General features: G+C 38.3%; 1 protein-coding gene across 2 annotated transcripts in view; it reads left to right on the top strand.

The window, feature by feature from the left end:
* The first annotated feature begins 10,098 nt into the window (after positions 1-10,098).
* Positions 10,099-23,153, top strand: part of ZNF518A (zinc finger protein 518A) — a 40,574-nt gene continuing 27,519 nt past the window's right edge. For both annotated transcript variants that reach the window (XM_020997074.2, XM_020997072.2), the window contains exons 1-2: positions 10,099-10,200; positions 13,765-13,894. The gene's annotated coding sequence lies outside the window, so the exon portion shown is untranslated. The remainder of the gene's footprint in view (positions 10,201-13,764; positions 13,895-23,153) is intronic.

The following is a 23,153-nucleotide window of genomic DNA, read 5'->3' as shown; positions in this document are numbered from 1 at the left end:
TTAGAGCACTTTTTCATATGACTATAGATAGCTTTAATTTCTTCCTCTGAAAACTGCCTGTTCATTTCCTTTGACCATTTTCGATCTATTTTCTAGGTCCATTGCTTTACATTTTCTTCCTATTTTTCCCATTCTTTCCAACCTAAAATTACTTTAGAATTAACTTCTTAACATTTTCCTTCCAACTACTTCTTCCATAGGTTTCATTTTTTTCTTACTCCTTTCCTTTAGTATTCCCATTTAATTTATGATAGCATTTTAAAATCCTTTTTTATATTCTTGCTCCATTTCTTCTAGGAATTCTATTTGACCTTGAAAGCACAATGCACTTTTCTTTGAAGGCTTTGCTTATTTTAGAGTTTTAGAGTTATTCTACTCTTCTGGATATTCTACTCTATCACTACAATAGCTCTTTATCATGGGGGTGGGGGTGGGGGGTCTTTTTGTTTGTTTGCTTAGACTTTATGTTAAGATCAAGCTCTGTGTACTTTTAGAGAAAAGGTTAGGCCTTGGTTGGTACTCATTTGTATTCTTTGGGATCCTGCTGCTGCCTTCCCTGGATATTGAATGCTATGTTCTTCAAAGATCCCAAGGGCATCTAGGCCCAGGGAACTAAAAATTGTCAGCAGTACTCTGATCTAGGGCTTGGTCCGATTACTGTCCCACTGGATTTTCCATCGTGCTGACCTTATTCTGGGTTTAGGCAACACAACTACACACTTGTTCATGCTTTGGACTCTAGAAGGCAGTTGCTAGCTATCTGTCAGATACCTGGAAGGTTCTGTAGGTTCAAAGCAATAGCACAGCTGACCTTTCCCTTCTCTGGATCCAGGAATGGAATCCACAATTCTGCTCTAGGGTCAGAACAATAAGCCATCATCACTACCACTGTGAGGCTAGCCTATTCTCAGTCCAGGGGCTGAATCTGAGATCTTGTTTCAGATTCAGAGTAAATATGCTGTAGGCCCACCTGGCTCCAAAACTTCTGTCCTAGTCTCTTGCCCACGGGCCAAATTCATGATCTTAGACTGGAAAAAATGACCCATTGTGGTTTTCTCCTTGGATTTCCCAATCATTATTTTGTCTAATTCTCTTTTTAGATCTTTGTTGGAGCGGTTGAGGGGTGAGCTGGGCTGTACTTCTACCTTCTACTCCACCATCTTTGCCAATCCTCCAACATATACTCTAATACTCAGTGACTTCCATGTAAAGATGGGCATAAGTCACAACAGTGAAAAATATGATTCAAAAGTAGGAAATGAAAGAAGCCAAAGAAATGTAGACTATACATTACATGGGTGTAGTTTAAATACATGAAACCACATAGTAGTTTCATGCTTTCACATCATAAATAGTTTCTTGCGGAAAAGAATATGAAAATGTTGTATGTGGAGATCACCAAGTTACAGCATTAAAAAAAAAATTCATTATATTTTAAGAGACAGAAAGTGGCTGATGTGGGAGTTATTCTTGAATCACCTGTTTGTGTATTCAGGCCACCAACCTGTTAGAGCTAAGATCAAAATGAATACAAAACTAGAAGAAACAATTAAAAGGGGAAAATTATTTTGTATGCAATTAAAACAACTCAGATCTGACCACCAAAAACCGGTTACTAATGACTTAAAATAGAGAATGGAGGGAGAAAAGGACATAAACAGGAATGTTAACAATTACATAAAATTTAATTAATGTAAATTAATTGCCAAAGTGAGGAAACAAAAAAACCTTTAAAACCATCTCAGCAAATGCTTGACCTATTTTCCAATCTGAGATATGTGGCTGTCAAGGGCAACACCAATTTAGAATATATAGTTATTATAAAATCTTACAGAGAAGGATGATGGAAAATAATGAGCAGTAATGCTTCATAAAACACTGGAGGATAAAACCAGTTTAAAGAAAGCTTAGCAAAAGACCTGACTATATACATAGTCATCCTGAGGGTATTTAAGGATAGTACTGGAAAGAGGACAACAGATGAAAGATGGAAAATGTCTGCAATGATTTTTCATAACAAATTCTTTTCACTACTTGCCATCTGTCTGAATGCTGTGTCCCTTTCTCCACCTGGAACGGCACCCTCCAGACCAGATCTCCAAAGATCATGTCATTCCCCATGTTTTGGAGCTCTACCCCGAGGCTAAGCTGTCCTGATTGGTGAGTGAATGCAAACTCGTCTAACTATTACGTCTAGCCACCCCTAGACTACACTTTACAATCCCAACTTTCCACCTCTTGCTCTGGTTATAGTAATCAAATCAATACTGCCATTCAAAAGAATGGCAATTGACTGCCCTGTGACTCCATTTCCTATCTCTTTGATTCCCCAGACCAAAACTCCCTTCCTTGGTCACCACTTCCCTTGATTTGTCATTCTTTTCCTCCCTCCCCTTCCCTTCCTCCCTCCCTTCTTTCCTTCTCTCATTCTTTCCTTCCTTCTTTCCCTCCTTTCCCCCTTCCCTCCCTTCTCTCTTTCTGCTTTCCTTCCTTGTTAGACTCTAACATTCTCATCCCAGATATGCTAATAGAGGAAATGGTAATTGCTCTTAAAAAAAAAAACCCAAACATCAAAAAAACAGTTAAACTAGACCAAGAGTATAGAGAATGTTACTATGCTAGAGGTAATCCAATTTTTAAAAGTATTGAGGGATTGATTCTTTAGGTGCAAAACATACCAAAGGCATGAAAAAAAACAAAAACAAAAACCAATGTTGGACCTTATTACTACATAAAAAAGATATCTGAAAGAACAACAAATACTGACCCATATACTTATTTTCTCACCTGTATAACATTTTAAAAATCTACGCAAACATTGAGGGCATTGAGAATATTAGAAGGGAATATGAAGGTTGATATTCCATAATAGACTCACATAATTGACTGGAATACATTGAGAAATATTGGAGAATAGCATGGAGTTCAGGCCCTCATTCCTTTCTTTCTTCCATGAAGGCAGCAAGTCTTGCCTATGAGGGTGCAGCTGCTGAGTGTCCTAATTGCACCCCAACCCCTCGATTCTCCAGGGACTGAGGATCTGAGGATTTTTATAGCATCCTTCAAGGATGTCCTTCCCTCTCTCCTGGATCGTAGTGGGGGCTTATCTTCAGATGCAGGCTCAGTGAAGAACTTCAACACTGGACCATCTTGATGGGGATGACCTTATTCTGAGAAATAGGGTATGAGGGAGTTGCTTATCAGGATACCCAGTCAGGGAGGCCACCATGCAGGAGTTTATCAAGCCAGCTAATAAGTTTCCACAGAAAATTAAAACTGTGTCACAAGTCAAAGTTACAAGAGGGACCCCAGATTACAAAAGGGAGACCAAGAAAAGCCAAAGGATCATATACAATGTACATTTCTACTACAAGAATTTTAAAATAAAATGTTTACTAAAAAAACCCCCAAAAACCCTGGTTCTTTTTTAAACTATTGTAATGATTTATTTACAATCTTACCCCTTGAATTGTCGTAGGACCTGATTGTATTTGTCTATCAAGACTATAAAATCTTTTTTCCCCTGTTGCACTAGTGATTGTTAGGGATGTAGGGCAACTAAGAGAAAAATAAAGGACAAGGGCAAAGACTTAGGACATCTTCTTTCTTTGGGCTTTACTCTGTCATTAACTTGCTGTTTAGCTTTGGGTAAATCATTGAATCTCTCTGGGTCTCAGTATCCTCTTCTGTAAAGTGGGGATAATCATACCTTGCAGTCAGGATCAAATGGGATAATGCTTACCAAACACTGCAAATCTGATCTTCCTATGTCACCTTGTTGTTGATAAAGTACTTTGTACTTTGCAAAAATATTATAAAATGCAAAGTATTATTAAGATACTTGAACTTTTTTTTTCTCCTTCTAAGTACTAGTAGAAGTGGTTTTGGAATAAATTATTCTTCCTTTGTGGCTTATAGAACAATGGCAGAGTTGATTTTTTTCTTTATTATTTGTTGCCCGCAACCAGATTGTACACCGAATGGAGAGGCATGAAATAACTTATGACATGGGCCAGGCGGAGTAGAATTACTGACTCAGTTTATTCATCTGAGGGCACAGAATATATAGGGAAAATCTAGCCTAACTTCAGAGTCCTCCCCGTGAGATACTCCCCAGAACATCTGCTGAGGATGTAACAATCATGAATTTCCTCCTTATCAGTGTTCCTAGATTGGGCTGTAGATTCCAAGGTTTTCCCAGGCGCCTAGGAGCCACCTGCATAGAGGAGTAAATATGTAAACCTAAGGTTCAAAGAGAGAGAAGGGATATCTCAGAGACCTCTTTATCAGGAAGGAATTTGGGGAGCCATACCACTTAATCCTTGAGCCCTTTGGGGTGAAAGCCTGAGCAGAGGTCAAACTCTGCCTTGGATCTTAAACCCTTATCAGACTCTTAAGATCGGCCCTCAACAATTATTAAATAACTTAAAAGATCTGGGACTTATTGATGTGTATATGTGCATCCTTCACCAATTCTGGCTGCCACCATTCTATGCCTTAGTAAATGTTTCCACGGATTGCTGTAGGCAAAAACAGTTTACTACTTGCTGGCCAATCTTTTGTGATGATACTTTTTGATCTTAGCTAGGTCCTCTATTAACAGACACAGAGTAGGTTATTGGGCCTAAACTTAAAGCCTTTTTAACTTAATAGAACTCACCAGAGTTCGTACCCAAGAACCCAAGATTAACTCCATGCCATGGTATGACATCAAAGAAAGATTTTAATAGGAATTCTTCCTAAATAATGTAGCAAAAATATAACTACTTTAATTTCAATGTACTAGTCCACAGTTTCTTTTCTCCCATATTCTTATCTATTTCACATATAATATCAGAACTAGAAGGAACTTTAGGTATTACGTTGGTCCTGTTTTGTAGATGATGAAACTGAAGCACTGAGAGGTAAGTGAGTGATGTTGTACAGTAGAAAGAACACTTGATTAAGATGAGTAATAGTTCTGGTTCATTCAGTAGTTGTGTAACCTTGGGTGAGTCATTTCACCTTCTGAGGCTTCGTTTCATTTATTTGTAAAATGAGGTAGTTAGACAAGATAATCTCTGAGACTCATTTTTGACCAAAAAAATTTCTACAATTCTAAGTGATTTGCTCAAAGTTATGCAGGGTTGGTATCACAGCCAAGACTAAAATCTATTCATTGTTGTTGTTGTTATTGTTACCACCATGACTTATCTGCTTTCTCCCTTTGCCCCTGGTCCTTTTCTTCTATTGATGAGCCCATTTCAAAACCTCCATTTTGAGGAAGGGCCTAGACCAGCTATCCTCATTTTTTGGACTTCACCACTATGCTCTTGGTAGGTTCTTTCATTCCACACTGCCCCACCCCTCCCTCCTCCCTTCACTTCTCTTTCATGTTGTTATTGTTCAGTGGTTTTGGTCATGTCTTAGTCTTCTGTGACCCCATTTGGGGTTTTCTTGGCAAAGATACTGCAGTGCTTTGCCATTTCCTTCTCTAGCCCATTTTACAGACGAGCAACTGGGGCAAACAGGGTGAAGTGACTTGCCCAGGGTCACACAGCATGTCTAAGGCCAGATTTGAACTCAGGAAGATGAGTCTTCCTGACTGAAGGCTCTATCCACTATGCCACCCTTTTGTGTATTGTTTTCCAAATATGGTTTGCCCAGCCTTGCTTGGAACATACTATGTACTTCAAAAAAAATAGTAGTTGACTTGCATGTAACTCACCAATTTGTCTTAGTTCCAGGTAGAAGAATGCCATTAAAATATTTCTATCTTCTTTTATGGCCTACTGCCATGATACCATTTCCTTCCTAGGTCTCAGATCAATCCAGATTAGATTCAGAAATGAAGCCCTTATGTTTTACTATAGATGTTTTTCTAATTTTTCATGGTGCTTTAACTTATAATTATATTCACATTTATATATGCTTAATATATTAAATAACTTATACCACTCTGACTCTCATTACTTGGCCAATAGGTCCCTGGCCAAGCCCTACTTGGTTATTGTTTGGGCCTGGATTGGCTCAGAATGAATATGAATATAAATAGCAATTGTTTATTTTGGCCAGAAACCCTGAGGGTCTTCCCCTCCTAGATTGATTTTTTTTTGACTAGGTAAAGAGGCCATTCTCTCTTTACTTTTCTTTTTCTTTTTTTTTTTTTTGGCTAGGTAATGGGGTTAAGTTACTTGGCCAGGGTCACACAGCTAGTGTGGAAGTGTCCAAGGTCATATTTGAACTCAGGTCCTCCTCACTCCAGGGCTAGTGCTCTATCCACTGCGCCACCTAGCTGCCCCAAGAGGCCATTCTCCGTTTCATTTCTTATTACGCCTTAATCACTGAATGGACATTGCCTCAGTCAAACTGAGACCTGTTAAAGACCTTAGCTTGAAAAGGCCAAGTTCCCCCACTGCATCCTGGGCTTTCTCCAGTTTTCCTGAGCCACTGGATCTTGCCACTGGACCCAGATGGCTCCTGGAGGAGAAAGTGAGGCTGGTGACTTTGCACAGCCCTCTCTCACTTAAATCCAATTCACTTGCATGTCATGGCATCACCTCCCTTTTGTCATGGTGGTGATGATGCCTAGAGGTTTAGGGATGCTGGGACCTGAGATCAGAGGTCACAACACTGCAGGTCCTACCCCAAAGAATTCAACCCACGCCTTCTTTCAGCCAAAGACAAGATTTACTAAAGATCCGCCATATTAGGCAGACTCTTAAGGAATCTGAGCATCTGTGAGCTATTGGCTAGATTGTAAAAATCCATGCACCTTAGCAGAGACAAGATGGACCTAATATACAGAAAGACTATGGGAGGTATCTAGGAGTGGCCAAGTAGTCCATGAGGTAATAGAATTCCAGGGACCTGGGCCCTGAGGCCAAGGGAGAATAGAGCCTAGATAGGATTAAGGGTGGGAAGTGGCCTGGGGCCATAGGGTTGTAGGACAATGGAGGGCTAGGCTAGGTCAAGGGTAACAGAATTGGGAGATTGGGTGTAGCCACAATGAAAGGCCAATTGATGAAATTATGGCCTCAGGGGAACGCCCCGGAGACCTCCTTGATCAAGTGGGAGAATTCAAGGACAATCCAAGGGTTTTCTAGGGCCAGTAGATAAATGGGGCCCAAATGTGGACAGAGATCTGCTTGGGCCGGTGCACCCCTATCAATGGTTCTCTTCAAGAACAAAGGACAAACAGCAGCAACAAGAACAAAGTACTTTATTAATTTAAAGTATTGTGTAAATGCTATTTTTGTACCTGGACATCTTTTTGGTCATATTTAACTGGCAATTCTCTGTCCCTTTGTTTTCATGAATGTTTTGAGAGAGGAGGTCTAAGTATTTGATTCCAGATGCACACAGCAGAGTTAATCAGGTCTGGTATCTCATCTTCAAGTAAAATAAGACTTATTAATTGGAAAACATTCATATCATAGGATAATAAAGTTTAGAACTGGAAGTGGTTACGGAGGTCAGTTAGTCCAATCAACCCCTTTTACATATGAGAGAATGGAAGCCCAGGGTAAGGGGACTTGGCCAAAGTGACGTGAGTAGTGACAAGAGGCAGCATTTGGATCCTTAGTGTTCTTTGGTACCGTATGTTATTTATTAACCCAGTTTGTGAGATACATTGGGTTGATATATTGTAATGCATTACATATTGATTTAAAATCATTTGGATTTTATGCAACTAATTCATTAGCGTTTCACAACTAGCTAGTATATACAGGAACATTTTAGAGCTCCTTGGCTAAGAGCCAGCTGCAGTTTGAACCATAGAAATGGTTATAGCCCTAAGGCGGGGTGGGTGGGTAGGTGGGGGGTGGGGAGAATAATCTTCAAAGACTCTTGTTTGGTTGATCAATCCAACAGACCTTTTTCTAACTATTTACTAGGGACTTGGTACTTTTCTGTTATCAACTAAACAGTCAGTCAACAATCATTTGAATGAAACTGATAGTAGAAATCTCAGGCTTTCCATGCACTTCAAAGGAAAATAATGCATTTACTGTCTCTAAACTAGTGACTGTATCTGAGAACACAACTTTATGTGACTCTTCCAGATAGTAAATCTAGCAGAAGAATACCTGGAGCAATAGTTCAGCAAGTTTGACTGCTTTAGTACTTAAGCATCCTATAATCAGTGAGAACATAATAATATAGCATATTTTATTATGGATCATTATATTTTAATATACAGCAGTGTATGTGTGTGTAACTAAGCACAAATTCTTTGCCTACATGCACAATCTTTCTTTTAATTGTTTTGGTGGGGGGGCATTTAAATACAAAAACAACCCTTTTGAAGATTATTAGTTCTGATTCCTAAATAATTACTTTTTTAGATAAGGGTAGGATTCCTTTCCTCCCTCCTCCTTTTCTTGGTCCTTATAGTTGAAATGATAATGAAAACTAATTAGACAACAAGTCTGTTAAGCACATTTTTTTGGTTTTATTTTTTGCAGTAATGCCTCTAATGGGTAAAATGAGGTTAATTAGTATTGCTGCTTTTCACATCTGATATAATGTAGCAGAGAAGAGAAATAGGTAATAAAAAAACCAGATAATAATAGTTTACATTTATATTGTGCTGAAGTAGACCTATCCTCATTCTACAAATGGTTAGACCAAAGTTTGGAAAGCTGAAGTTAACTTGTCCAAGGTCACAGGTCTAGTAATCGGCAGAACTACCTCTCAGGGTCCAAAGTCGTTGCATTTTTTTATAATGCCTTGCCTTCTGCATCATTTAACCTTCACTGGCACCATTACTTTTTCACACTCACCATGCCCTATCTCATGAGCCCAGATCTTGACTAGTCTCTCCTTTGCTAGGGGCCTGACTTCATCTAGCGAATGTGGGCAGAAAGATCTTGAATTCCTTAAGAGATCAAGGACAAGTTAAGTCTAGAAATATTTATCAAGGGCCTACTATGTGCCTGGCACTGTACTAAACAATGAGAATACAAAGAAATGCAGGTCTATGGTCCCTGCCCTCAAGCAGTTCGGAGGGTTTTTTTGGGGGAAAGAACACAGAAACAACCATGTGTATATAAGATATTGATATCTATGGATCTAACTAATCTCTATATAGCTCTCTAATACCTATCGAGACCTAGAGTTATAATCTCTCTACATTGCATATACAAGATATAGACAGGTATCTCTATATAGATATATTTCATAAACAAGATAGATAGGTATGCCTATGTATATCTTGTCTATGCAACACATCTATATAGGTACAGAGATATATATTGCAGACAAGATATAGATAGGTGTCTATGCAATATATCTCATATGTATGTATATATATATATATGTATATCTTATCCTCTATAGGGATAGATATATTGGGATATATAGGAATAGATATATTGATATATATACAGGGATATATATTTAGACACCTATCCATAGGTGTCTAAATCTTGTGTGTTCACTACAGCTATATCATCCATCCATCTATTTATCTATTCATCTATCTAGTGTAAATGGAAGATAATCTCAAAGAGAAGGTACTAGCCTTTGGGGGAGAGGGAAAGGCCTCTCGCGGAAGCTTGGGGGTGGGGGTGGGGGTCCGAGCTGAGGCTCGAAGATCATTATTCTGCAAAGCAGGCTGCCAGTTCCGGGGATGAGTTTGGAAAGTGCCCGGCGACAAGGGGAGGTTTCCTGCATTGACTTGGGATGCACTTGGAGGCCCCAGGGTGCCCCGGCCTGGAGGCAGCGGGGTGGGGGGCTGTCCCTGGCGACCCCCCACCAGGCTGTGCACACCTGAGCTCTCTGGTTCATCCCTGTACCTCTGGGTGAGCAAGGACATGGCAAGGACAGCCATTTCCTTCTTCTCTGTCTCGTAGGGAGACAAAGAAAGAGAGGAGGTATGGCGGCCGGTCTGCAGCCAGCGAGGGTTCGGCCCGGCTCGCGGCAGCGCGAGGCCCCGGGCACAACCCAGCCCACCCCGCGGCGAGGAGGGCTCTCTCCGCGGGGGCCCCCCACCCCCCGCCCCGCTCGGCGTCCGCGGGCCCCAGGCGGAGTCCAGGGGCCTCTTCGGCCTCCGTCCCCCTCCGCCTATTCCCATCCCCCCCCTCAGGTGCTGCGCGTATCCCTCCGCCGCGGCGAGCCTTCCTTGTATGTAGCCCTAGGATCGGGCTTGTCGGCAATACCCGGATGGAAGGGTTATGGCCGCCATCGGGGACTCGCCCGCCATGGAGCTCACGCCAGGTATTTTCCCCAAGCCGAGGCGATAAGGTCTCCTCGAGACCCAGGGGCTTTTGAGGGGGGGGACTCCCGGGGGTCTTGAGGAGGAGTCGGCTGTGCCCCGGGGCCCCTCGAGCCGGCTTGGCGGCTGCTCAAGAACAAGAGTCCGTCAAGTAGTTCCTGCTTCCGTGTAACTCGCCGCAAACTTAATTTTCAAAATTTTTTTGGAAATTAATTCCCCAGTAGAGTTTCGAGGCCTTGACAAGGCCGGCCTCGGGGCCTCTGGGCTCGCCCTATCCCACCCTGGCTCCACGGCCCCCCGGGAGGGCGGGCGGACTGGGCGCGGCGGCCTATGTACTGTGTGCCTCCGCGTGGACGCGCCCCAGGGGGTCGGAGTGTGTGCGGGGGTGCCCGGCCGAGGTCCCCTCCCGGGACGCCCCGCGGCCCCAGCAGGGGCTGCCAGAGGGAGAGCACCCCCCGCGGGTGCCTTCCGCAGGGCCGGGGGCTTCGGGGAGCCCCGCTTTACCGCCGCTTTGAACTTGGGCGCGCTCCTTGTCTTCCCTGAAGCCCCTGACGGCGTGCTGGCGCCCCCTCCCCCTGCCCGGGCCCCGGGTGTGTCTGCACCCCCCCGGGCCGGTTGTCAGGTGCAGCGGCGGTGGCCTGGCGGCTCTTGATATACTTGGCGAGGGATTTTGGGGGACACGCCTGGACGCCCCAGGTTATTCACCTGGTGTAGGCTTTTTGTCGATCCACCAGCCAATCAGCCCACGAGCACAAAGGCTGCAGCTGCCGGCTGCCGAAAAGTGTCTCCGAGGGTCTTCCCCGGGGCGTCGTGGGTAGGTTAGCGTGGGGCTGGAAGGGGAAGAAATATGTTGGTCCTAGAAAGACTTTCTGAAAGTAAGCCTCATGAGGGCAGGGGCAACTTGTCCCTGTCACTGCCGCGCGCTGCCCTCCCTCCGAGCGGGTAGCATGCATTAAATAACCTACTGCGTGCAAGGCCCTGGGCCTCACTCCCAAAAAGGGCACTTAGTAACGTATTTGGGGAATGAAATTGTGAACTTAGCCTTTGCAGTTGAACTAATGGGCCTTCTAACACATTTAGACCAAATTGGAAGATTGTGGTTGCTTGGTTACGTTGCAGCTAGAAAATGTGAAGGCACCAAAGTGATTACATGGGGACAGGTCGAGTTTGAGACTCTCAATAGAAGTCGATCACCGAAATACAAAGCCCCCCCCCCCGAAAAAAGAAAGAGTCCCTGCCCTCGAGGAGCTTGTATTCTATATAAGGAAATAAATTGTACTCAAATAAAATAGGAGGTGATTTTGGGGAGAGGGAAAAACTGGATGGAATTGGAAAGGCCTCACAAAGGAGTTGGCATTTGAGATAAGGTTTGAAGGCAATGAAGTATTTTAAGGGGAAGAAGTCAAGGAGGTAGTATATTCCATACAATCTTTGCGGAATCAAGGGATGGGATAACATGCCTGTGGAACAGCAAAAAGGCCAGTTTGACCAAACAGTAAAGTCCAGTGAAGGAGAGTAATGTATAAGCCTGGAAATATAATCAGCCATACTTGAGTTACTCTACTGGTAATGGAGTCCATATTTTTTGCTCCTTTTAACTCTTCCTTGATGTATTCACCAAGGAAACTGGATTATCACCTTTTTTAGTTTTGTCCATCCATTTTATTATAATATTTCAGAACCTAATTACAGATTAGGTACAGATTTGTATGGATTTAGAGCCTTTCATTTGAGTTGTGGTACATTGGGAAGAGCTCTAGATTTGGAGTCAGAGGACCTAGGTTTGAATCAATGGCTCTGCCACATATTTTGATTGCCACGCATATTTGATTTTGACTTTAAGTCATTTAATCTCTCATGTGTAAAATAAAAGCGTTGTACTAGATGACATATAAGGGGTCTTACTAGCTTTAAATAAATGATCTTATGATCCTGTTTTCTTAAAATTGTAACTAAGACTTGAGTTTATATTAATATCGTAATACAAAATAAACCTGAACTATATACAGTATATTTGTGTTTCTATATGAATATAAAAAGAGGTTGACTCTTCAGGAAGACCATATCAGTTGATTTTTTAAATATTTTTTTCCAATTACATGTAAAAAATCTTAACTTTTAAAAAAAAAATTTGAGTTCCAAATTTTCTCCCTCTCTCCCCTCACTCCTTGAGAAGGCAAGCAATTTGATATAGGTTATGTATGTTCAGTCATACAAAATATATATCCATATTAGCCATATTGGGGGGGAGGGGACAGACAAAAAAACAAACCAAGAAAAACAAGTTTAAAAAAAGTATATTTTGATCTGTATTTAGACTCCCATCAGTTCGTTCTGTGGAGGTGAATTTCATCCTAAGTCCTTCAAAATTGTCTTGGGTCATTGTATTGCTGAGAAGAGCTAAGTCATTCACAGTTGCTTGTCATACGGTATTACTGTTACTGTGTGCAATGTCTTCCTGGTTCTGCTCACTTCACTTTGCATCGGTTTATATAAGTCTTCTCAGGCTTGGGAAGTTGATTTTGACTTCAAGATTAATTGGTCCTAAGAAAGCTGTAAAAGTAAATTTTGAGCTTCAAGGGTCTAAGGGCACAGGTTTTACAGCTAGAGCAGAATTCAGAGTCATTTAGTCCAGTGCCTTCATTTTTTTTTTTAAATACAGATGAGCCCCAAACAGGTGAAGTGACTTGCCTAACATAGGTAGTTTAGTAAGAGGTAGAATTGAAATTTGAATTCAGTTCCCCTGACTGCCGATCCAGGACTCTTTCCACTATATTCTTATAAATATAATACAACCTCATTGTAAAGAATTTGGCAGTTGATTCAACATCTAGGACAAAATTATTTTTAAAAAATCAGAAATATTTGAGTACCTACCATTTGTAAAGTACAATAAAAATGAATTTGAAAGCGCTTTGAAAAGGATAATTTTATGAAGGATTCTTACTCCCACACTTCAGGTCAAATCATATACCTTATCTTAATAATGCATTTGTCAGTATAACATAGAAAGTTTATGTAAGATTTTTTTTCTTGTATGTTAAAGGGTTTATGTATATCTTTCTAATTTAGTATAAAACTTAAAAATACAAATATTTTTATATGTGCTGAATATTTTTTACTCTTTTGGAACTTTATTGTCCTTAGTTTCCATTGGAGCACTTAGTAAATATTAATTGGTTGTGAAAGACTGCCCTGATGCATAAATCTCAAATAGATACTATCAAAGAGCTATGGACAAAGTGTTATGATTAAGATGGAAACTTTTAATTAGCAGAGCTGATGAGTTTTTAAATTAAAATATGAACAGCTTGCTCTCAATATTGCTTTCATACTGGGTAATGTGAGATACTGGATCGTCAGTGAAAAATTAAGATATTTCTTGCTAGGTAAGAAGTGATTCATGTTTTTCAGGTAAAGTATCTTAATTTTGTATTTTGCTTATAAATATTTCTTAATTGGTTTCTTGAACCCTTGTGTTAAATATTAAGTATAGTAATATCAACAGTGTAAAAACATTTACCTTTTGGGATTCATAATTTTAAAACTTTGATCTTCATTTTCAGATTTCATCTCTTCTTTTGATCAGTGTTCCTGATTGTGGCTTTTTTTCAAGCATTGTATTGTGTGCCTTTTGTTCCTTGAAGAAGAGGGGTGCTAAAGATTGAAGTACTGGAGTATAGTTTTCTTTAAATAGTAAGTTAATGGTTTTATTACTGATCTAAGTAAAATAAACAAATCGTTTAACCTAAAATGAAAACATGGAGAATCAGAAAATAATGCACATTTCTAGATGTTTAAGTAAAATAATAATATGGAAGAAAAATTGCACAATGCTACCTCCAGGTTTGTAGATGACAGTAAGGCTTATGGGTAATAAAATTGTAAGATAGTAATAGCAAGAGACTAAACTGTAGTTGGAATGTCTTCCTAGATTATACTATGAACAGAAAAATGATGGTGCATTTTATTGTGAGCAAGTTAGAGGTTATGTTCTTAGGGGGAAAAAAAACAACATACTATAGATGTATGGGCTCCGAGCTACTAGTCACAACTCAGCAAAAGGACTAGGAAGTTATTGTAGAGTTGTATAGATCGGTGGTATCAAACTCAAATAGAAATGGATTCCTGTGGGCCACATTTTGACTTAGGAAACCACAATTTAATGTTACCTGTGATTATTTTGTTAAACATTTCTCAATTGCATTTTAATCTGTTTTGGTCACTCTCAAGATTGCAGCTGCAAATTTGACACCTCTGGGATAGATCATTCCAGAATATAGGAGCCTTATGATATTCTACTGTGGCCAACAAAGTGTAGGGTGTTAGAAACAAAATAGAAACTATCCATCCCAAACAAAACCATGGTCCATCCCCTTCTAGAATACTATATTTGATTCTTGTCACTATGATTCAAGAAGGCATTAATAGAACTGGAGAAGGGCCAAAGAAGGGTAACTAAAATGACTCAAGAGATGGAGCTATTTACTGTATAAAAAAAGATTGAAAAAGATATTGGTTGTTTTGGTCAACAAAAGTTGAGAGAAGATAGGATTGAAGTCTGTAAAATCATGAATGGTGCAGGTAAGGTGAACACATCTCAAAATTAGAGTGAGACTTGGAACAAGGTAAGTTTAAGACAAAAAAAGGAAGTGCTTGTACCCATAGTTGATAGTAAATTTATAGAACTGATTACCCTCAAGAAATGTTATGGGCTGAAAATATAAATTTAAAATATTTACCATAAATTCAGGAACAGAAGACCTGTAGTAAGTGAAGCCGACATGTTTTAGAATGTGTCTGTAGCCTTTGAAGTTGACTAGAAAATAGTAAATGTAATATGTTATTTTTATATGTATAATATCTATATGAAATATATACACAGAATATAAACAAATTAATATAAAGTATATATTAAATATATAAAACACATACATGTTGATGTTTCATACATATGTTTCCATATGAAACTTATATTCAGTATAAACTTAATGTATGTAAGGATGCGTACATATATGTGTGTGAACATATACGTATATACTACAAGCAGTTTAGAAGATGGTTGTATTTAGATACATACATATCACTCACTCATTTATTAAGTGCCTGCTGTGTGTGGAGCATTGTGTGAAGTGCTAGGGATACAAAAGAGGCAGAAGACAATTCTCGCTCTGGAAGAGCTCACAATCTAACAGGAGGGAGACAACAAATAAATATATATGAACAAGCTATGGACAGGATAAATAGGAAATAATTGGCAGAGGGAAAACACTAGAATTAAGAGGGATTGGGAAAGGTTCTTATAGAAGATGGGATTTTAGTTGGGACCTAAAGGAACCCAGGGAAGCCAGGATGTGTGTGTGTGTGTGTGTGTGTGTGTGTATCTCCTATTCTATCCCATCCCATCTTTTTCACCTATATAACTTCAATCCTACCTCCCCCTTCTCCCAACTTTAACTCTGTGGCTATATCCTCTTTCTTTATTGCCTTCAAACTGGCCAAGTCTCTTCCATCCTTAAAATTTCATCCTTTGCTAGATCTTACTTTCTGCTCAAGCTATTTTCCTATATATCTTCTTCCTTTTCAATCATACTCCTAGAAAAAGTTGTCTACACCACTGTGTTTGCATCCTTTCCTCTCATATGCCTTATTTTTTTATTTTGGAAAAAATAGAACACAGAGAATACTTTATGAAACTGTTTCATACTACTTAATTTTGTAAAAAGTATATAAAAAGTTCTCCCATCACTTTTAAAACACTCATGGTTGTTTGTGGTTCCTTTTGAACTTTTTCTTTTCTCTTTTTTGGGAAGAGTTTGGAGTGGGACATCACTCTTGCTAACCTTTCCCTTTTGTTCCCTTTCCTTCCAAGACATAGTAAGTTCCACTCTTCCTTCCTTCCTTCCTTCCTTCCTTCCTTCCTTCCTTCCTTCCTTCCTTCCTTCCTTCCTTCCTTCCTTCCTTCCTTTCTTTCTTTCTTTCTTTCTTTCTTTCTTTCTTTCTTTCTTTCTTTCTTTCTTTCTTTCTTTCTTTCTTTCTTTCTTTCTTTCTTTCTTTCTTTCTTTCTTTCTTTCTTTCTTTCTTTCCCTTTTATCTTCCCACCCCCCCAAAAAAAACCCTCTCAGAACAGAACCAGTCCACCACTGAATCCTCTGTTCTTATTAACTTCCTTAACACCTTTTGTTCTGAAGGGACACTTGTTTCTTCCACTCCATCGGAGAAGGAATTAGTTAACATTACACTATCATATAGTTCCTTCTACTTCTCCAGTAAATTTGCCTTTCTAGACTCTTGTATTTGTATTATAAAGTGCCTACTTTAATCTGGTCTTTTTATCAGAAATATTTGAAAGTTCTTTATTCCGTTAAATGTCCATTTTATCCCAGTAGTCTTATACTCAGCTTTGAAGGGTAAGTTATTTTTTACTGTATAATCCTATCTTTTTTGCTTTTTGGAATATTGCATTCCAAGATCTTCTCATTTAGAGTAGAAGCTATGAGGTCTTATGTGATTCTGCAGTTCTTTGGTACTTGAACTGCTTCCTTTTAGATGTATAGAGTATTTTTGCCTTGATGTGGTAGCTCTGTATTTTGGCTATATCACTCCTTGGACTTTTCCTTTTGGAGTTTCAGAAATTGGTGAATGCATTCTCTCTTTGCCTTCTGTTTCTAATTGGTTTTGTTTATGACTTTTTTGAAATCTAGTGTGCAGAATTTGGAGCTTAAATTTTTTGTTTAAAAAAATGATGTTTTTTATTCTTCAGTAAAACAAATCATTAGCTATCTTGATTTATAAAAAAGAAAGAAGAAAACTAAATTACCATTGTAAAAAATGAAAAAAGATGAATTTACAACTAATGAGAAATAAAAGCAATTATTAGTAGCTGTTCTACCCAACAATAAGTCAATAAGACCAACAATCTAATATTTATTTATCTATCTATGCATCTAACTTTCTATCTCTTTATTTATTTTTGGCTAGGCACTGGGGTTAGGTGACTTGCCCAGTGTCACCCAGATAGTAAATGTTATGTGTCTGAGGCTGGATTTGAACTCAGGTCCTTCTGAATCCAGGGCTGGTGCCCTATCCACTGTGCCACTTAGTTGCCCCTACAATCTAATATTTAAGAAAAAAAATAGAAAAAATTGTAAATGAAGTCCCCAAGGAAAAATACCTTAGGACCATGGGGATTTACAAGTGAATTCTACCAGACATTTTAAAAATGATTCTCATACTATATGAACTGTTTGGAAAAAAAAAATAGGTGAAGAATCGATCCCACCAAATTCCTTCTGTGATACAGATATGATCATTTTTAATTTTTTAAAAAATTTTTAGGGGTGAGGCAGTTGGAGTTAAGTGACTTGCCCAGAGTCAGACAGCTAGTGTTAAGTGTCAGAGGTCAGATTTGAACTCAGGTCCTCCTGACTCCAGAGCCAGTGCTGTGTCCACTGTGCCACCTAGCCGCTCCTGATATCATCTTGGTACCTAAATCAGGGAGAGTCAAGACAGAAATTATAGCACACTATGCCTACTGAATATTCATGTAAAATTTTTAAATAAAATACTAGTGAGAATACAAAATAGCACAAAAGTTTTACACAGTGACCAAATTGGGTTTTATGGGTTTATACCAAGAATTCATGGCTGGTTCAGTATTAGGAAAACTAAATAAAATTGACTATGTAATAATAAAAACATTTAAAAATAATATGAGTATATCATTTCAGAAAAGCTTTTGACATGATACAACACCCATTCCTCTTAAAAAATACTGGAAATTATAGGAATGGAGCTTTTCTTAAAAAGAAGAATAAGCCTTATCTGTAATGGAGATAAAGGAGAGGCATTTCTAGTAAGATCAGGAGTAAAGCAAGGATGTCCATTATTACCATTACTACTTAATATTGTACTAGAAAAGTCCTGCGAAACCCGAGGCCTGCCAAAGGGTTTCAGGTCACAGGTTGTGGAGGCCTCTACTAGAAAATGCTATAGTAATGAGACAAGAAAAAGAAATTGAAGGAATGAATAAGCAAAGAAGAAACAAAATTTTCACTGATGATATGATTGTTTACTTAAGAACCTTAGAAAGTTAGCCATAAAAACCTAAATGAAATAATTTCAAAATCAGCAAAGTTTCAGGATATAAAATAAACCCAGAAATGATCCTCATTCTTTATATTACCACAAAATCCAGTAAAAGAGATAGAGAAATTCCATTTAAAATAACTGCTGATGTCCTAAAAGATACTTGGGGAGTTTACCTATGAAAACACACACAAGGACTATATGAACATAATTACAAATCACTTTACACAAATAAAAATGTCTAATTGTTCATGAGTAGGCTGACACAATATAACAAAGATGAAAGTAACACCTAACTTAGTTTACTTATTTCTTACCATATCAATCAAACTACCAAAAAATTATGTTAAGAAAGCTAGAAAAAAACTCGTCTGGAGGAACAAAAGTCAAGCATATCAAGGGAATCAGTGAAAAAAGGAAGAAGAGGGACTAGAAATAGCAGCTCTCAAGCTCTTCTACATATCCATAATTGTCTCAGTAGTTTGGTGGTAGGTAAGAAATAGATTGATTGGTGCAACCGATCAGGTGCACAGATAATGCAGAAACAGACGAGTACAGTAGCCTAGTGTTTGCCAAAACAAGACATTCTAACTACTGGAGCAAGAAATTAGTATTTCTGTATGTATGGACCTCTTTCCTCTTTGATTTCTTTGGGAAGTAGACCTAGTAGCCATAAAGTAGGGTTAAAGTGTACGTACAGTTTTATACCTCTTTTAATAGGTCTGCCATCCCTGAATTTAATAGCTTTTTAAAAATAGCTTTAGTAGCCTTTTGAGGAAAGAAGTGGATGTAGATGTAGCAACATAGACAACTTTTTCTAGGAGTGTGACTGAGAAAGGAAGTAAGGTCTACCAAAAAATAGTTGCAAATTGCTTTCCAGAATGGTTGGGGTAGTTCACAACTCTGCTGGTAGTGCCTTAGTGTATCTTTCAGCATTTGTTATTTTCATTTTCTGTCATCTTAGCCAATCCTGATGGATGTGAAGTGGTATCTTAGAATTATTTTAATTTATATTTCTCTAATCATTAGGGATTTAGAGCATTTTTTCATAGGACTTCATAGCTTGGATTTCTTGCTCTGAGAATCACCTGTTTGTATCCTTTGACTGCTTATCAGCTGAGGAATAGCTCTTATAAATTTAACTCAGTTCCTTATACATTTTTAGAATGAGACCATTTGTCAGAGAAACTTGCTACAAAGGGTTTTTTCCCCCTTCCAGTTTCATGGATTTCTTTTAATTTTAGCTGCATTGGTTTTGTTAGTGCAAAAACTTTTAAATTTTATGTAGTCAAAATTACTCATTTTACTTCCTGTGAACTTACCTCTTTGGTCTTGGACTCTTTCCTTTTTTTCTAGATCTGATAACTAATTTCTTCCATATTCCTCTAAGCTACTTAAGATATTATCCTTTATGTTGAAATCATGTATCCATTTTGAGCTTATTGCGGTCTACAATGTGAGATTGTCTATATATAGTTTCTCCCAGTTTTTCTGACAGTTTTTGTCAAATCCAATAGCTAGGTTACTGTGGTCATTTGCTTTTGTATATTAAGTACTTAATTTGTTCCACTGATGAATTTCTTTATTTCTTGCCCGATTACAAATTGTTTTGGTGATTGTGGCTTTGTAGTAGTGTTTGAAATTTGTACTGCTAGTTGCCTTTCCCATTTTTTTCATTGATTGCTTTGCTGTTCTTCACCTTTTGTTCTTATATGAATTTTGTTATTTTTTTCTAACTCTACAAAGTAATTCTTTGGTACTTTGATTAGTATTGACCATTGAATAAGTAAATTATTTAGGTAGAATTTTCATTTTTATTGTATTGTCTTAGCTTTTTGTTGTTGTTCAGTCATTTTCAGTCATGTCTGATTCTTCATGCCCATTTGGGGTTTTCTTGGCAAAGAATCTGGAGTGGTTTGCCATTTTGTTCTTCAGAACATTTTGCAGATGAGGAGACTGAGGCAAACAGTTAAGTGACTTGCCTAGGGTCACACAGCTAGTAAGTGTCTGAGGCTGGATTTGAACTTAGATTGTGATTCCAGGCCTGGGGCTCTGTCCACTGCATCACTAGCTGCCCCATCTCAGCATACTCATGAGCAAATTAATATTTCTCCAGGTATTGAGAACTGTCTTAATTTGCATGTTGAACATTTTGTAATTACGTTCATATAGTTCCTGTGTGTGTCCTGGCAGGTATTCTTCTAAATCTTTCGTACATTCTGTGGTTATTGTAAATTAAATTTCTCTTTCTATCCCTTCCTGTTGGGTTTTGTTGATAACATACTGAAATGCTGATGTTTTGTGTGGATCTGTTACCTCTTGCAACTTTACTGAAGTTGTTAGTTGTTTAGATTGGTTTTTTAGTTGACTCTGAGGTTCTTTAAATTATCATATTACCTATGTGGTGATTAAAAGGGTTTGAGAGATGTAATTGCTGGGTAATTTAATCATTTTATTAAAAGAATGGTCATTTGCTTGTACACTCTTAGACCAAAGACAAATATGGCAGTGGGTTCACAGCTTGTGTGCCCATTGGAAGAGGGGTATTCCCAAGGGTGGCAATTAACTCTGATTGGTTAACAATTAATGAGAAAATGAATATTACAATGAGTGGCTGGACTTGAACTGGACTTGAACTTTGGTTATATAATTTGCTTTTAAGTTAGCCCCAGCCTTGGGCAGTCTATTCAAAATATTTATCCCCACCCAAACCTGAGTAGAGCACTGTGGCTGCCCCGTCTGGGTGGGGTCTGGATAGAGGAGAAAGTTAGCTCAACCTTCAGAGACTGAGGTCTTGAAAGGAGAATAAAAGAAAAAAAGGAGAAATCTGAATTTCTTCAAATCATTGGTTATTAATAATCATTTCTCTCATCTGCAAAGAGTGATAATTTTGTTTCCTCATTTTCTAAGCTTATTCCTTTTAATATCTTTTGTCTTATTGTTGTAGCTAACATTTCTAGTACCTTGTTAAATAGTAATGATGGTAATGGACCTTGCTTCATCCCTGATATTATTGGAAAGTTTTCTAGCTTATCCCCATTATAGATAATGCTTGCTCTTGGTTTAAGATAGATACTTTATCATTTTAAGGAAAGTTTCATTTATACTTGTGTTTTCTAATTTTTTTTTAACAGGCATAGGTGTTGTATTTTGGTCAAAAGCTTTTTCTACATCTATTGAATATCATGGTTTTTCTTGGTGATATGAACAGTTATGCTCAGAATTTTCCTAATATTGAACCAGTCCTGCATTCCCGGTATAAATCCAGTCTGGACATACCATATGATCTTTCTCATATATTACGGTAATTGCCTTGGTACTATTTTATTTAAAATTTTTGCATTAATGTTCATTAGGCAAATTGGTATATAGTTTTCTTTTTCTGTTTTCATTCTCTCTGATTTGAGTATCAAAACAATATTTGTCTCAGAAAAAATTTGGTAGCATTCCTTCTTTTACCTAATTTTTCAAATAGTTTATGTAGTTGGAATTAATTGTTCTTTAAATGTTTGGGAGAATTTATTTGTAAATCCATCTGATCCTGGTTTTCTTTTTCTTCCTTAGGGAGTTTATTTATGGCTTTTTCAATTTCTGTTTCTAAGATAGGGTTATTTAAGTATTCTATTTTCTGGTCTGTTAATCTGGGCAATTTATGTTTTATAAATATTCATCAATTTTATTTAGATTGTCAGGTTTTTATTGACATAATAGTTGGGTAACGTGCTTTCTAACAATTGTTTTTATTTCTTCATTGGTTGTAAATTCATGTTTTTTCATTTTTTATACTGGTAATTTGGTTTGCTTTTTTCTTTTTAAAGTCAAATTAGTCAGTGTTTCACCTATTTTATTGTAAAGACTCTCCTTTTTTGGGGTGGGGAGAATCTTTAGATTTACAATAATTTTTGATACTGCTGAGGTTCTTTTTACTTTTTTTTTAACTCACCGATTTTAATAACTAAATTGGACTTTGTTCTGCAATCAGGTTCTTCCCTTTGCACTGCTTTTGGATGGGATTGTCTGCTTCCTCACCTTGCATCACCTGGATTCCTACTCTGATGTCCACCTTCTGGAATTAGGCTTCCTTGAATCTGTAAGATTCAGGGTGCTGGAGATTTCAAATCCCTCTCTGACATCTCAGGATAGATTTCTAAGGATCTGTGGACCCCTGGGCCTGAAGTACCTTGACCTGAGCCCTACTACACTGCACAGTGGTTGCTGCTGCTTCTTAGTGCTATTCCTAGACACTTCCAAAGTCCTCACTGAAGGACTTTATAAACTACTGTGTCCCTGGAAATATGTGGTCATGCTAAGGGACTAGAATGTGTTGGCAGGCCCCCTTCCCTATTACTCTCAGATTTCTAGATGAAAGGAGCCACTGGAGTTTCTTATTGGATTTCATGATCATTATTTGGTCTGGCATGTGTTTCAGGGTTTCGCTCTATTGGAATTGGATGATCTACCATCTCTTTAGGCAGGCATCTTGGCTGTAAATACTCTCATCCTTTCCTCAATCCTTTGCAATCCCAAACTCCCATGGTTATAATTATTGTTTCTATGCTATTATTCTCAAATCTTCATATCCAGTCTCAGTCTGTCCTCTGCTCTTCAGTACCACATCAACAATTACCAATTGGAACGTTCATACTGAATGTCACAGACTCATTTCAAATAACATGTTTGAAACAACTCATTATCTTTTTCCCCAACCCATCCTTCTTTCATTCTTGCCTATTCCTGTGAATAGTACCACCATTCTTCTAGTCTTCTAGGTTCGTAGCTGTGGATTTTCCTGAACTCTTCACTTTTCTTCATCTCATATTTAATCAGTTGCTGAATCTTGCTGTATCTACTTCTGCAACGTATCTCT

The sequence above is a fragment of the Phascolarctos cinereus genome, unplaced genomic scaffold (genome assembly GCF_003287225.1).
Source record: "Phascolarctos cinereus isolate Bilbo 61053 unplaced genomic scaffold, phaCin_HiC Scaffold_3;HRSCAF=262, whole genome shotgun sequence".
Taxonomy (NCBI): domain Eukaryota; kingdom Metazoa; phylum Chordata; class Mammalia; order Diprotodontia; family Phascolarctidae; genus Phascolarctos; species Phascolarctos cinereus.
Note: the sequence above shows the minus strand (reverse complement) of the source record. Positions and strands in the feature narration are given on the sequence as shown.